This window comes from Sphaerodactylus townsendi, linkage group LG05, assembly GCF_021028975.2.
Source record: "Sphaerodactylus townsendi isolate TG3544 linkage group LG05, MPM_Stown_v2.3, whole genome shotgun sequence".
Taxonomy (NCBI): domain Eukaryota; kingdom Metazoa; phylum Chordata; class Lepidosauria; order Squamata; family Sphaerodactylidae; genus Sphaerodactylus; species Sphaerodactylus townsendi.
In genome coordinates this window covers 68,734,882-68,749,049 of record NC_059429.1, presented here as the reverse complement: position 1 = coordinate 68,749,049, position 14,168 = coordinate 68,734,882, and the positions used below count along the sequence as shown (strand labels likewise).

Here is a 14,168-nt window from a genome sequence, read left to right as displayed (position 1 = left end):
AAGTCTGTCATGAAAGATCTCTAAACTCATTTTTTAACTTGAGTATTTAAGAAAAAAATATGGGCTTGTAACTATAACGAACATATCATCCTATTGTACCTTTTTTCCAACTCATGAACTTTAAAAGGGAGGCATAAGATGCAAGTTTTATATTGAGTGATGAGTTCACTGGACTTTAACAAAAGATTCAAACACAAGCACTTCATACTGATATAAAAATAATTTTCTAGGAAAGTGTATATATAAATGAACCTGGCAAAAATAATATCACAGTTTTACTAAATATAGAACATGCACTAAACTCTTCATAAAATATTAAAACATAATGTTTTTCACATCAACAAGAAAGGTTGCATTAAAGGAGAATGAAATCTTATTCAAGTAAATGCTCGCTGGAGTTTCTAAGCATATCAACAATTACCATAGAAATGCAAGAAAACACAGACATATTAAGAAAACCTAAAATCTTCTTAAAACACACATTGTGCTTTTCTTCAGAGAATTTTGAGATGAAAAATAGACCTTGAGGGTCTTAGACAGCCTCAGGCAATATAAAAGGAAAGGTCAAACACAATGCTAAAAAGGACTGTTATCTTCAGAACAACAACTTATCAGCCAGCTTGCAGCCCTGCTTATTTACAGTTATTGGTCCCAGAGGAAGTGCACTTCAACACAGGCCCCGATTACTTTGTAATGAGTTTGCCAGAAATGGTAAAAGAAACTAATTTGTAATAGTGTGGTGTTCCTTGCACATGTACTTTTACACTTTTTTTTGTCCAGCAATGAATAACTTACTTCAGCCTTCCTAACAAGCAGAGAAAATAGGATTGCATTCAAAAAGACAGACTTGCAAGCACAAAGTATCAGTAATTATCTCTCTCAGCTGTCCATAATACTATTCATGATGATAATCAATTCCCCTGTGGTGACTATACAGAATACAGATTTCAGGGAATGAATTTGCACACACAAGTTAACACAATTTGGAATAAATAGGTTGCACCTGTCACAGATTAATAATGAAAGGTCAGATGCTCTCTTTTACACCTAGAACACTTTAATATAATATGCTTTAGCTTATAGAATATAATTTTGGTTTTGTCTAAATAGAGAAAGCAAGTACCATGGTGAACAGAAGGGCAAAGGAGAATAAGACCTTAACCTGAAGCTAGTAGTTAATTCTACCAATTACACAGACTTGCCAGTCAATGTACAAATGAACATAAATAGCAAAGGCAAATGAATATAAATAGTGAAGGCAATCTTGGACAGCTTTTTTTAAAGTCCTACATAAAATATTCCTTTGTTTTTGTCCATCTATAACTAGTCCTTGAAATACTATTTTTGTCCATCTATAACTAGTCCTTGAAATACTATACAAGTAAGCAATAAAAATAATTCCTACATTTGCAGCTATGTTTCAATCTATACAAAATCCTTACATTAAAAAAGACCTGGGACATGGCTGCACAACCGCACACTTATACACATTTTCACAGCACACGCACATGAAATCAGGGAGCAAGGTAACCAAACAGAATCTATACTTTCAAATAAGCTTTTAAAATATATTGAACTTGTCAAGAGAAATGGTCACCTTTATATCAACCAACCTAGTTTAATCATCAGCATATAGATATTTCCTAAATTTAAAGCAATAGCCTGTTTCCTGATACAACATTTAAGTGTTAAAGAATAGCATTTTCATAGCAAAGTCTTCCATAACAAACACTTACTACTCTTCCACAATTTTTGATTGGGTTATACTGGCCAGGGGATCAAGTGGTCTAGTTTCCTTCAATGTAACCATCTGGCACAAGCCTCCATACATGGCCCATTAATACCATCAAAACCAGTAATGGGCAGGGACCATCTTACTGCATCTCCTACCTGATACTTTGATGCTTATGTTAAAAATAAGATCTTGTAACCAGCCTACCTTTGTGTCTGTAAGTGTATTTTAGAAAGCTAGTTTTGTTATTTTTATTGCTTCTATTTATTTTTTGAATCTATTATTTATAAGTCTGAATCTATTATTTAACATTTTCAATAAAATCTGTTGCTTCTATCGGTGCGTTATACTATGTGTGTAAGAGTCTCTAAACCTTGTCTTGGTCAAACTGTATGAAGATCATTTATTCCAAAATCTGCGGTTTGGGTACAGGGGAATCAAATCATCCTTGCAAGAAAGAGGTGGGTTGGAAACCTCCATCTTTGACAGAATTTAAATAAATACTGTCATTACTTTGTTGATTAAGTATTTTAGATAAATAAGCACAATACAGTATGCAATCAACAGAACACACCCAGAACAATAAAGTAACTGAACTTGATGTGAGACAATTTTACACGATATATTCTAAGCAAAAGAGGTTTTATTGACCAAGATGGGAAAAAACATGTTTTCCTTATTATTAAAAATTATTCAACATGGAGACCACCTTAAGAACAGTGATTTACACACTGTATGGTTTTGTTAATGTAAAGAGATTATAAAAAAAACTGTCTTGGTAATGAACAACCAAATACAGTTCTCCAGACAACCATTTAGTACGGGGGAAGGGGGAAAGAGAAAATAAAGAACAATAACTTGGAACTATATGGTTGGCTCACACCTAGATTTCCTTCAGTGTAGAGAGGTAAATTTTACTGATTTTCCCTCCCATGATAGGACAAAATTCCCCTTGAAAAGCTGTTTCTGAGGGGGAAGAAAGGGGAACCCAGGAATAATTTTAAAGGGATTAGTGGTCTCCCCTGGAAGGCAGAGGTTTATTTTTGGTTTATTTTTGAAAAAATAAACCAAAAAACACTCCCCCCCCCCAGCTTGCACTCATGGGAATCAACGCAGGATCCAAGGCAAACTCTTTTGAAAATAGATATACAACTATCTGGCATGGTCCCTACTGGGGATGAAAATATTTCATGCTCCATCACTCTCTACAGGTGCTCAGGGAACTTCTCAACTGCATATTATGGCTTCAAATCACATCTCATCCCAAAGAATCATGCATAGCCATGCCCTCTCATGAAGATACGGACTTGCAAACATGTAAAACTCGAATATCTTCTCCCATCATAGTACCCCATCTGGAATTTCCCACAATGCATTTTCCTAGGAGAAGCCTCACTGACTACAGCTGCCATTCATGTTAGATTAAAAATGGGGGGGGGGGGAGAGAAGCTAGAGCCAGTTGCTAATTATAGCAATCATTTGATAAAGCAGGCCTAAAGCTGCCTCAGAAAGCTCCTATATTTGCCAGGTACTTTATGTATACTTATAGCTGCCAAACCTTGTTTAAAATCCAAGTGTTAGTTAAGAAAAATGCAGCAGAAATAGAGGGTAAAACCTGGCCATAAATACAAAAGAAGAATTCTTGTGGTACCTTCACTAGTCATTTCTCAATTTCAAAAGCTCTTAGTTTCAGATTCCTATGTTTCCTTATTTCTTGTTCAGAAAATACTTCATAATGAAAAAACTAATAATAAAAAATGATTAGGCATTTCATTTATTACAATTTACCTTAGGTTATCATACTATTTTCATCACAATTTCTAGACATTTAATGGTTAAATTTGAGTCCAGCAGTACCTTAGAGAACAAGATTCTCAGGGTGTAAGCTTTTGAGAGTCAAAGTTCCACAGTGTCTTTCCCCTTACTAAAGGATTTCAGTTATTTATTAAGGTGAAATGCCATTTGACTAAATAAAGGAATTCTCCTTCACAACATCATCCAACACCCAAAGTGATAATTTTCAGTGATTTTTGGAAAAAATGTTTTGGACTTCTCTATGATCAGACAATTTACAAGTGACTAGCATTTCCCCCATTATTTCATTTTACCAACTACAGAAACATTTTCCCTTTTATTTCAATGTATTTCACTGTTTGCAACGAACTAAACATTAATCAATCTTAGCAAATATCAAGTGTTATTTAAATGATTTCCTGGCAGATAAATTATTATTAACATTAATGCAGTGATATTGCAGTTTTTGTCCTTTCTTTGATATTTACAAAAATATTTAGAATGTAGAAAACAGTCCCTTTGGTATATCATCTGTATCCATTCACACTCCCTGAAGGAAGACAGAGGCCCCAAAAAGGCAGTGAAGCCTGTTGCTGTGGATGAATACTTGTATAGTTGACTTTGTTGGCCTAAGGAACTCCCCTCAACTCCCACACACAAACAGGCTTTTTAACAGAAATCCTGTCAGGAAAACTTAAACTACAGTTATAAATGCTGCCACCATAAACTGAAGCAAAATAACTGGAACTTAAAGGGTGATTTCCCACTGAAAATTAAAAGTACTGTATATACTCGCATATAAGCCGAGTTTTTCAGCCCTGTTTAAAGGCTGAAAAAAGCCCCCTCGGGTTATACGTGAGTCACCATTTTCTATATATCACAAGGAGGCTGGGGGCAGAGCTGGGACAACCTCCCTGCCACTGGGAAGCTGCTTGTTGAGGGTGAAGGGGGAACCCTGAGGCACCCTGGCTGGCTGGGTTTCCTCAAACCCCACAGAGGGAGCTCCTTATTTGGGCAGTGACATCAGGGGGAGTCACTGCCCAAATAAGGAACTCCCTCTACCTGCCGGCTGGGTTTGACAAAGCCCAGCTAGCCGGCAGGCAGAGGAAGCTCCTTATTTGGGCAGTGACTCCCCCTGATGTCACTGCCCAAATAAGGAGCTCCCTCTGCTTGCTGGTTGGTTGGGTTTGTCCAAGCCCAGCCAGCAGGCAGAGGGAGCTCCTTATTTGGACAGTGACTCCCCCTGATGTCACAGCCCAAATAAGGAGCTCCCTCTGCCTGTGGGCTGGGTTTGACAAAGCCCAGCTAGCCGGCAGGCAGAGGGAGCTCCTTATTTGGGCACTGACTCCCCCTGATGTCACTGCCCAAATAAGGAGCTCCCTCTGCCTCCCAGCTTCCCACCCTCGGCTTATACCCGAGTCAATAAGTTTTCCCAGGTTTGTTCAGTAAAATTTGGTGCCTTGGCTTATTCACAGGTCGGCTTATACACGAGTTTATATGGTAGATTAATCCAAGTTTCAAAATGAACCACAACTTTTCATTGCAGATTCAACATCCTCACTGCACCATTTTTCTAGGGAAGACTTGTAGGCCTGCACTGGATTCCAGAAATGCAACAATCCCCACTGCCTCGCAATTGGCTTGGCTGGTCTTGGCAGGTCTCTCTTGATTGGCTGTCGTCTTGTGTTGGGGCGGGAACTTTTCTTCACGTCATCATGTCAGCCAGTGAAGACGTGAGACCGTGAGCAAGGCACCCCCTCTGAGTTTAAATGTTTTACCGAGCGTTCCCTTGCTCTCGTTCTCTTATAAGGCAAAAGGGATCCTCGGGGTAATAAGGCAGAGTGACCCTTAATTTCCCAAGACAAAGAGGAATTAAGTATCAGCCTTAATGTGTTAGGTTGTTCATCTAATCATGGGTTGAGGCCAAGCTTGGAAGTACCTGGAAGGGGCAAGGTAGCTTATGGAAGGTACAGTTATAAAACAGTGACCATGCAAATAAGGCAGTGAGAGGATAGTCCGAGGAAGAAGTTCACAGGTTAATATAATGCTGGCAGGAACGCTTGGAGCAAAAACATTAACAAGTCCTTTGGCTTTACCGGGTATATGGCCCAGGGCTGGAAGTGAGAACACCTTCCAATACATGGGTATTGTGTTCGCTTAATCCCTTCAGGAAGCATGTGAGAAAGGCATTATGCAGGGCTGATTTGAAAAGGGCAAGTCCAGACAAGTTCTTACTGTGTCCTTGTGGGTACACTAGTCAATACAGAATATGAGCTCCTCATTTTGACACTGTACTGGTAGGCACCCCAAGGGTTTGCAGGATGAACAGAAGAATCACTGTCTTAAAACAGAGCCCCAACTAGCCCACCATGGGTCAGTCTGGCAATAGTGAAGGCAAAGAGAATATCAAGGGGAAGGGGGTTCTGTCAATGCCCTCTGAAAGGTAGCTATGCCATTCTTCTGTTAACAAATCTAAATAATCGCTGGAGGCACTAGAAGAAGAAGAGTTTGGATTTATACCCCACCTTTCTTTCCTGTAAGGTGGTTTACAAATTCCTTTCCCTTCCTCTCCCCACAACAGACACCTTGTGAGGTAGGAGGGGCTGAGAGAGTTCCAAAGAACTGTGACTAGCCCAAGGTCACCCAGCAGGAATGTAGGAGTGCAGAAACACATCTGGTTCACCAGATAAGCCTCTCCACTCAGGTGGAGAAATGAGGAATCAAATCTGGTTCTCCAAATTAGAATCCACCCGCTCTTAACCACTACACCATGCTGGCTCCTGCAAAGCATTCTGGAAACTTACTGGGTCCATAAGGCTCTGCAGGTGACCATAGATATGCTTTGTACCCTATGCAGGAGGAAGCTGGAAGGCTCACTCAGGCCCCCAGGGCAAAGTGATCCAATTATGGCACTCTATCTGCAGTTATCGGACCTATATCCACACCCATAGCAAAGGTCAAGTCCAGTATGTAGCCTACGTAATGTATAGGGCCTGATACATTGTGAGCGTCCTAGTGTCACCATGGATGCCACTACATCAGAAGCCAACATAGAAGAGAAGCCGGCCTCTGAATGGATGTTTAAATCCCTAAAGACAATCATTGCAGGGTATCTCAAGACTCACTCCAAGACTACCTCTACTTGGTTCAGTCAGGTATTTGCTGGTGTGCAAGGTAGACCCGCAAAATAGCCAAACTCTGCTCAGCACCCCACAAGACCAATACTATCAATGCCAGAGATCTCTGGGGTGAAGGAGAAAGACTCCAGAATTAATACTGCCACTCCCCCTCCTGACCCATTGTTTGGGATTGGTGAAGGACTGAGAAACCTGAGCGGGGGAGGAAGTTCTTTCAAGGTCTCTGTAATTCAAAGCTTGATTCAGCACAATAAAGTGTGGGGATGGACCTGAATGTATGAAATTTGTATTTAATCAAGGAGGATTAATTCACATGAATCAAGGATTGTTGAATCAAAATGGCTCTGTGTAAGTGACCAGCAAGCCTGCATCTTACCAGCTTACTAGCAGAGATGCAGGCAACTACAGATAACATCTTTGGAATCCTGTAACTACAGGTTACTATATGACAGAAGCCATATAAATTTTATTACCTTGTTTTTGTGGGTAAGGACCCACAATACGGGATAGTTAAATCAATGTGATTAGTTAAATTACAAAGTGTTTTTCTATTTATGTTGAATGAACACATAAAGGATAATGAGTGATTTACATTTACTTGTATTTGATCATAATTCTATTGTCTTAGAATCGAAGGTATAATTGTTGTTAGAATATTTGTAAAATCTTTTAAATGTTTTAACATTTCTAACTGGGAGAGAAAGGGACGTTTTATGATCTAAAAGTATGTTAAGCCAGATGCCCTAGAGCCATAGCTCTCTCTCAGAGCCAACCAAGAATAACAAGTTATTCTTGAAGACAACAAGCTAGTTTTTATTGCTGCCCTCTGTATATGCACAGAGAGACAGCACGCACTAACAGCATGCAGCGTGTGACGTAGAATAAGAGGTTGTCTTACTGTAACCAGGAGTCAGATCTGACCAATGGAGTTTGAACATGCTTGTATCACGTGAGAGAGGTATGAACTATGATAATTGTGTGACGTTTGTAATTTTTTGTGTCTATAAAAATTGGTCCCTTTGTATCAAGGGTGTGCCTCTTGACCTTAAGAGGACACCCTGGCCAGATTCTTATGCTGTCCAGTAAACTTATCTTCTGTTTCAAAACTGTTTCTTGGGTGTTTGCTAATTCTAAGTTTTTCTTAAAACTAATCTTGCTGTGTAGGACCAGAGAAGCGGCTCTGGCCCCACAAAAGGAATCACTGGCTATTTTAGCATAAAATAAAAATAAAATCTCATCAAAGATTTATATAGGTAAAGACAAAAATCAAAATAAGAAAAGACTTCATATGCAGAGATATTCAGAACCTAAGACCAGTAGTAGACATGCTCAGTTTTGCAAAGTATATAACCACTCACACAACCCAACTCTTTGCAGACTTGATTAAACTCCATATTTAGAAGCTTTATGAAAACATTTTGCTGTTTAGATACTGTCAAGAAATTCAGTCACTGTCAGAATTTTGGTCAAGTTGCTCAGGCTGTGAAAGAGAACCATTTTAAAACAGGCCTGTGAAATTTTCTGTCTCCTTTAATTGGAAGGCCCTGTCCTGATTAGATTCTGTTTCACCTGTTTGATGTTGTGAGAACAAGCAGGGAGTATTAGCTACCCATCTCAATTTCTCAAAACATCAAATAGATGTTGTGATTATCTGTTCCAGGCTGGCCCGAGTCACTAATTGGCTGACATGCACATATGACCAGAAGTTTGGTTCTGGAAAATTCTACTCAAATTTCGTTCTAATTTGTTGAATTAGATTCACCTGACTGTGATTGAGGAATCCTTATAAAAAACTTACTATGAAGCTAGAGTTGCTATTGTATTCTGAACCTACCTGGAATGCTGTAACTTTTCTTTGACTTTGTGCTTGCTGGGAGAAACTAAGGCCAATGCTAAATGGATTTCAAGAACCATGTTAATATTTGCATATTTGTAAGTGTTTTACCCTGTCTTATGATTCAGCTAATCTTCTGCTATTTATGCAGAATTATTATTCATGTTGAAGGACCTTTCATGCTGACTTTTTTATTTTATTTTAATAATACTTCTTTTAAAAATTTATTTGTGTTGCTGTGCGTCCACTTACACTCAAGAACCCATGTGAGCCGGGTGGTAAAAGCCTAGGCTGCTTTTTTGACAAATACAAAAACAATTCCAGCCCCAAGGACATTTCCATAATGCAAAGAATAAGAAACAGTAGTTTTGGAATAATGTATTGTCAAAGGCTTTTGACCTGGTTGCCTTCTTTGTTACTCACAGACAATGTTTCTCCACCCACCCTGGACACTCCAACAGATACATATACTCCACTTGCTTTCCCAACATCAGATCCTCTGAAGATGCCAGCCACAGATGCAGGCAAAACGTCAGGAGAGAATGCTGCTAGAACACGGCCATACAGCCCGGAAACCAAACAGCACCCAAGTTTTGGAATAGCAAGAGCAAAATTAAACAAGATTATTTTTATTTGGTTGTGTTTGCCATAAGTCACAATAACATACATATAGCACACATGCAACCTTGCTGCAAATATTTATAAAACTTTATATACCTTTATCATGCTAGTTGTATTAGGGTGTTTATCTCATAACAGTGATTTTAATCTGTATCCTGACTGTTTCTCATTGGAGTCAATTATGTCATTCTGAATGCACAGATCAACAACAGATGCAAAGGACATTTCTTTAAGTGTTCCAATTTTAAACATACATAGATGCAGTTCCAGTATAATTTTAGATTATCTCCCTCCAAGAGCTTAGAAGTCTTAATCTGAAAAATGGCAAATGTCTCAAGTGGTATAGATATTAATTGAGAGTCAGCCAGGATTTATAAGAAAAAATATTTCATAAACAGTTCTGCTTCTATCTCCTGAACTCTCTCTCTCTCTCTGTGCTGAGTCATTTCTTTCTGTTGTTCTCTAATACTCTATCATCCCCTCTGTTCCTGAGTTATTCTCCTTGTAAACTTTCCTAAGGCACTCAGTTCCACATATATTGATAAAGACTACTTAAATAGCCAGAAACATGAAGATACTTCTCATATTTGTGCTCCTTGTTAAACAGCTTCTGCCATGAAAGAAAATTGAGTAGAACCAGCAACAGATGTGCCCTGCAGTTTAGCTATGTCCATCACTCACTAATAGTAGCCAGATACCATGTCACCAACAAACAAGACAGGTGTCTCAAATTACTTCTGGGATTATCTATGACTTCATAAATTACCTCAAAGAAAAAAACTTCAAAACAATGATCCATACACAATATGTTGAGAGCAGCTGAGGTAAATGAAGGGAGGAGAAAGCAGCTTGCTCAAATCCCTAAGAGCTCACAGAATTCCAGAGGGGGGAATTTTGTGGGATGAAGTGATATTACCAAATTACTGAAAGATCCTACAGTTCCTCATGCGCCCTATGGTTGTATAACCTTAATTAGAGATACAACAGCAATAACCCCTATCAGTGTATTCCAGTGTTCAGTGGAACACAGGGTTCTTTGGAAACATATTACCTTTGGAGTCCACTTTCTACATCCATTTGCCTTGTAACTACTCTTTTAAGTACTAAATTCCAAGAATTCAGTAATAAAAGATTTGTTTATTTTTTAACATTTTCTGAGGGTTTTTTTCCTGCTCTGCTTCCAATAATTGTTGTCAAGTTTACAAGTTAATTACCTGTAAATTTAATAGATGTTGTATTTTTCCAGTTTTCCGAACTATCTCAAGATCTTTGTTGAAAAGTAGAACATAAAAGCCCTAACTACTTAAACATTTGGGTGGGGTTCAATGAGACTATTAATAATGGAAGACAACCTCCCCCAAAGAGAGCTTATTTGCCACTGCTAATTTTTCTCTGCAACATGTAACTATGGATTTTTTTAAGTCACTCAGTTCAAGCTAGGAAGTGTAAGAGGCAGCAGGCCTGATCAATGCCTCACATTAAAGTGTACAAGCCAATCCCTACCCCCTGATCTGGTCAGTTTGAGTCAAGGAAGCTTTTACTCCTACCTCCAGGAATCTTCTTCTTAATGCCCTTCTATCCTTTTAAGAGGAGTTGATTTTGACATTCCATTGTCCCTTGCTACCTCTATCAACATTTCTAAAAAGATGGCTGAGGTGAGGCAGGCAAGCAATCGAAATTTCCTCTCCTCCCCCCCCCCACCCAGAGGGGGGAAAATGGTTACAATGTCTCTTTAAACCTAAGTAGAAGATGACATTTCTTCACAGCCTTGTTCCTTCATATTTGCAGGTCCCACCTTCCTCCTATATTTCAACACAATGGTTTCCATCATCAGAGCCAAACTTCCTTCAAGTGCCACCCTGCAAATGGGCAAAATATGCACATGTGCTCTCTGCTGTGGCCCCCATCTTTTAGAACGGCTTGCCTGATGAGGTCAGAAAGCTTCACACACTCAGGGTTTTCTGCTAACTATGCAAAATCAGATAAGATTATCCAGACGAGTTTTCTAATACATGTAATTATAGCGTTAAAATGTTTCAGAAAGAGGACTGTGGAGTACACTAAATACTGTCTGTCAATATATGACCCTAACTATATAATTTCTGCTTCATTAACCAATTGTGTTAATGTAATTTTTGTTTCCTCTTGGTTTCCTCTTGGTTTTCAGATTTCTGCAAAACCCTATTGCATTCTATTAGGAGATTAGGGATGCCATATCCTACTGACAGCATTTGACCTACACTGTATCAATGAGAAAGCTAGACTACAAATAATTTAAATAGGCAGACAGACAGATGAAATATTCCTGTCTAGGTACCTCAAAAATAATTTTCTCCTCAACAGCTGGGAATTTTGTTTTAAGGTGTGTCTGCTTATTTTCATCTGTTAACTCAAGGCAGCAGAAAGAGTGTTTCTTCAAAGAGTTAATTAGATTAATGACAAATAAACAGGCAATAAAAGATGCCAGAACTGCAGTGCCATCTTTTAAAAGTGCTCATTTACATAGATGGCCCTCTGCTGCCTAACCTGAACTGATTGAAAATGGTGTTCTGCTGCCAGCTACAGAAAAGGGAAAGAAACCTTCTATGTTGTGGTAATGTGTATACACAAATTCCCAGTCAAGACCTCTGCAGCAATCCTAATCTCCTAATCTACCTTGCTCTTTCCTGGTCTCTGAGGCAAGGTCTATGGAGCTATGTGAAGGACTAACATTTTTAAGTTGAAAAATGCTTGCAGTGTGTACAAGCCTACCTAATTTTGGCAAATCAAAATTGCTGTTTGTGTTGTTCACATAGTTAAGTTGGCCCTGAGCAAACTGGTTCCTCCTAGCACATGGTGATACTAACTACTATCACAAATCATTCAAGATTATAAGCATGCACAACAGTAGTATATATTCTCAGCCCTGGAACTTCAGGCTGGTAGCTGTCGGGAAATGAAGGAAAGACCCTGACCTTATAATATCTCTGATACATCAACATTGTTACACAAAATTATATCACAAATAATTCTGTTCAGTTGTACATGAATTATTACTACTTTGTTCACCCTGGTTAAACTGCAAAAGGAAGACACAAAGCTAGTCACTTTAGTATTCTAGGAAAGATTTTTTGATAATTATTATTTGAATTGGAGCCAGGGATGCATTGGATTCCAACTCCCAACTCCAATAACTGGAGTTGGCTAAATAATTAATATATGGGTGCATTATTGCAGCACTACAAGCAGAAGTGCCAGTGTCTATATTTAGGCTGGGGGTGAATTATTTTTCCTAAGTAAATTTGATGGTGGCACAGATTCTTAGAATGCAGCTCATAAAGACCTTAAGTGTACTTACTCACTTTTCTATCAAGCTTGAAACAAATAGCTTAATTTCAAGGAGTTTGACATTTTCTTTTTCAAAGTTGTATCATATTAACTGTAATTCCAGATCTGAAAGCCAACAGCTTAGAACTGCAGACCATAACTCATTATTCTGAAGGCAATGTAATAACTTTCAAAATGAATGGCTTTAAAAGTGGTAATACCGTATATACTCGTGTATAAGCCAACCCATGCATAAGCCTAGGCACCTAATTTTACCACCAAAACCTGGGAAAACGTATTGACTCGCATATAAGCTGAGGGTGGGAAGCTGGGGTTTGAGGAAGCCCAGCCAGCCGGCAGGAAGAGGGAGCTCCTTATCTGGGCAGTGACATCAGGGGGAGCCACTGCCCAAATAAGGAGCTCCCTCTGCCTCCCAGCTGGCTGGGCTTCCTCAAACCCAGCCGATGTCACTGCCCAAATAAGGAGCTCCCTCTGCCTCCCGGCTGGGGTTTGAGAAAGCCCAGCCAGCTGGGGTGCCTCGGGGTTCCCCCTTCACCCTCTGAGGAGGGCAGCAACAAGCGGCTTGTGCAGCCACAGGGAGTCATCCCAGGCCACGCCCCCAGCCTGGGCAGAGGCCTGAAGAGCCTGCTGGCTGCAGGATTTTCCCCTTCGCCCTTAGGGGAGGGCAGCAACAAGCGGCTTGTGATTGCTGGTAAGCGGTGACTCCTGTATAAGCCGAGGGGGCATTTTTCAGCCTTAAAACAGGGCTGAAAAACTCGGCTTATACACAAGTATATACAGTAAGTACAGAATTTCATTGTATTTAGAATATGCAGCACAACAATCTCATTACAAAACTAAGCCAAAATAATTTTATACCACAATGTGAAGTACCTATTGTGTAGTTCAATTTTTTTTCCACTGAAGATTCTTCAGTAAGATTCCTGACATCTACACCAAGTGTTTTCCATTAATAGCTAATGCTTCTCAGAGGCTATATTTTTGCAGAGGGAGGAGGGAGGATCTGATCTTGGCAAATTAAGCACAGTGAGGTTCCTACAACTTCAGATAATTGGCTGGAAAATTTTTGTTTTGGGGCATATCAGCATTATTATCCATCACCCTGTTTTCAGCAATGCAGGTATTACCCATCAGCTGGCTTTTTGCTTGCGTCTGGGGGGAGCGATGTTTTGCGGGTTCTCTATTGGGCATGAGTGCTTTAATTTTTAATATAATCTTTAATTTTTATCTTTAATCTTATCAATAGATCAATATATCAATATATTGATACAGGAACATAAAAAGGTGATTTATTTATTTATTTATTTATTTATACTTTAGCCTTATATACCGCCCCGTCCCCGAAGGGCTCTGGGCGGTGCACAATATATAATAAATACAGTCATAAAACCAGTATAATCGATTAAAACTTAAAAGCAGCGAGATTAAGCTAAACAGTAGCATTTAGTACAAGTAAAAAATACATGTAGGTGGCGCCCGATAACCTAATATCAAATTCTTCTACTGAGGGAGGAACGGCAGGTCTCGCAGATGTTATAGGCCCAGATGGAAGAGCCAAAGCAGGGGGGGGCACTATTAATTTTTCTGAATTATTACAGAAAAATATTGAATATGGCATCCGTACACTTTGCCCGAGCACTGATTGTCTTTGATAGTGGGAAGTGAGGGGGGAATAATGGCGGCATGCAAACTGCAAAACCAGGGGACACCATGAACTGCATTT

The 14,168-nt window shown here is 39.3% G+C and overlaps 1 protein-coding gene across 2 annotated transcripts in view; it reads right to left on the bottom strand.

Annotated features, from left to right (window-relative positions):
- The window catches only part of LOC125433066 (BEN domain-containing protein 5-like), a 996,205-nt gene that overhangs the window by 923,696 nt on the left and 58,341 nt on the right, over nucleotides 1-14,168 (bottom strand). The gene's annotated exons all lie outside the window — the stretch shown is intronic.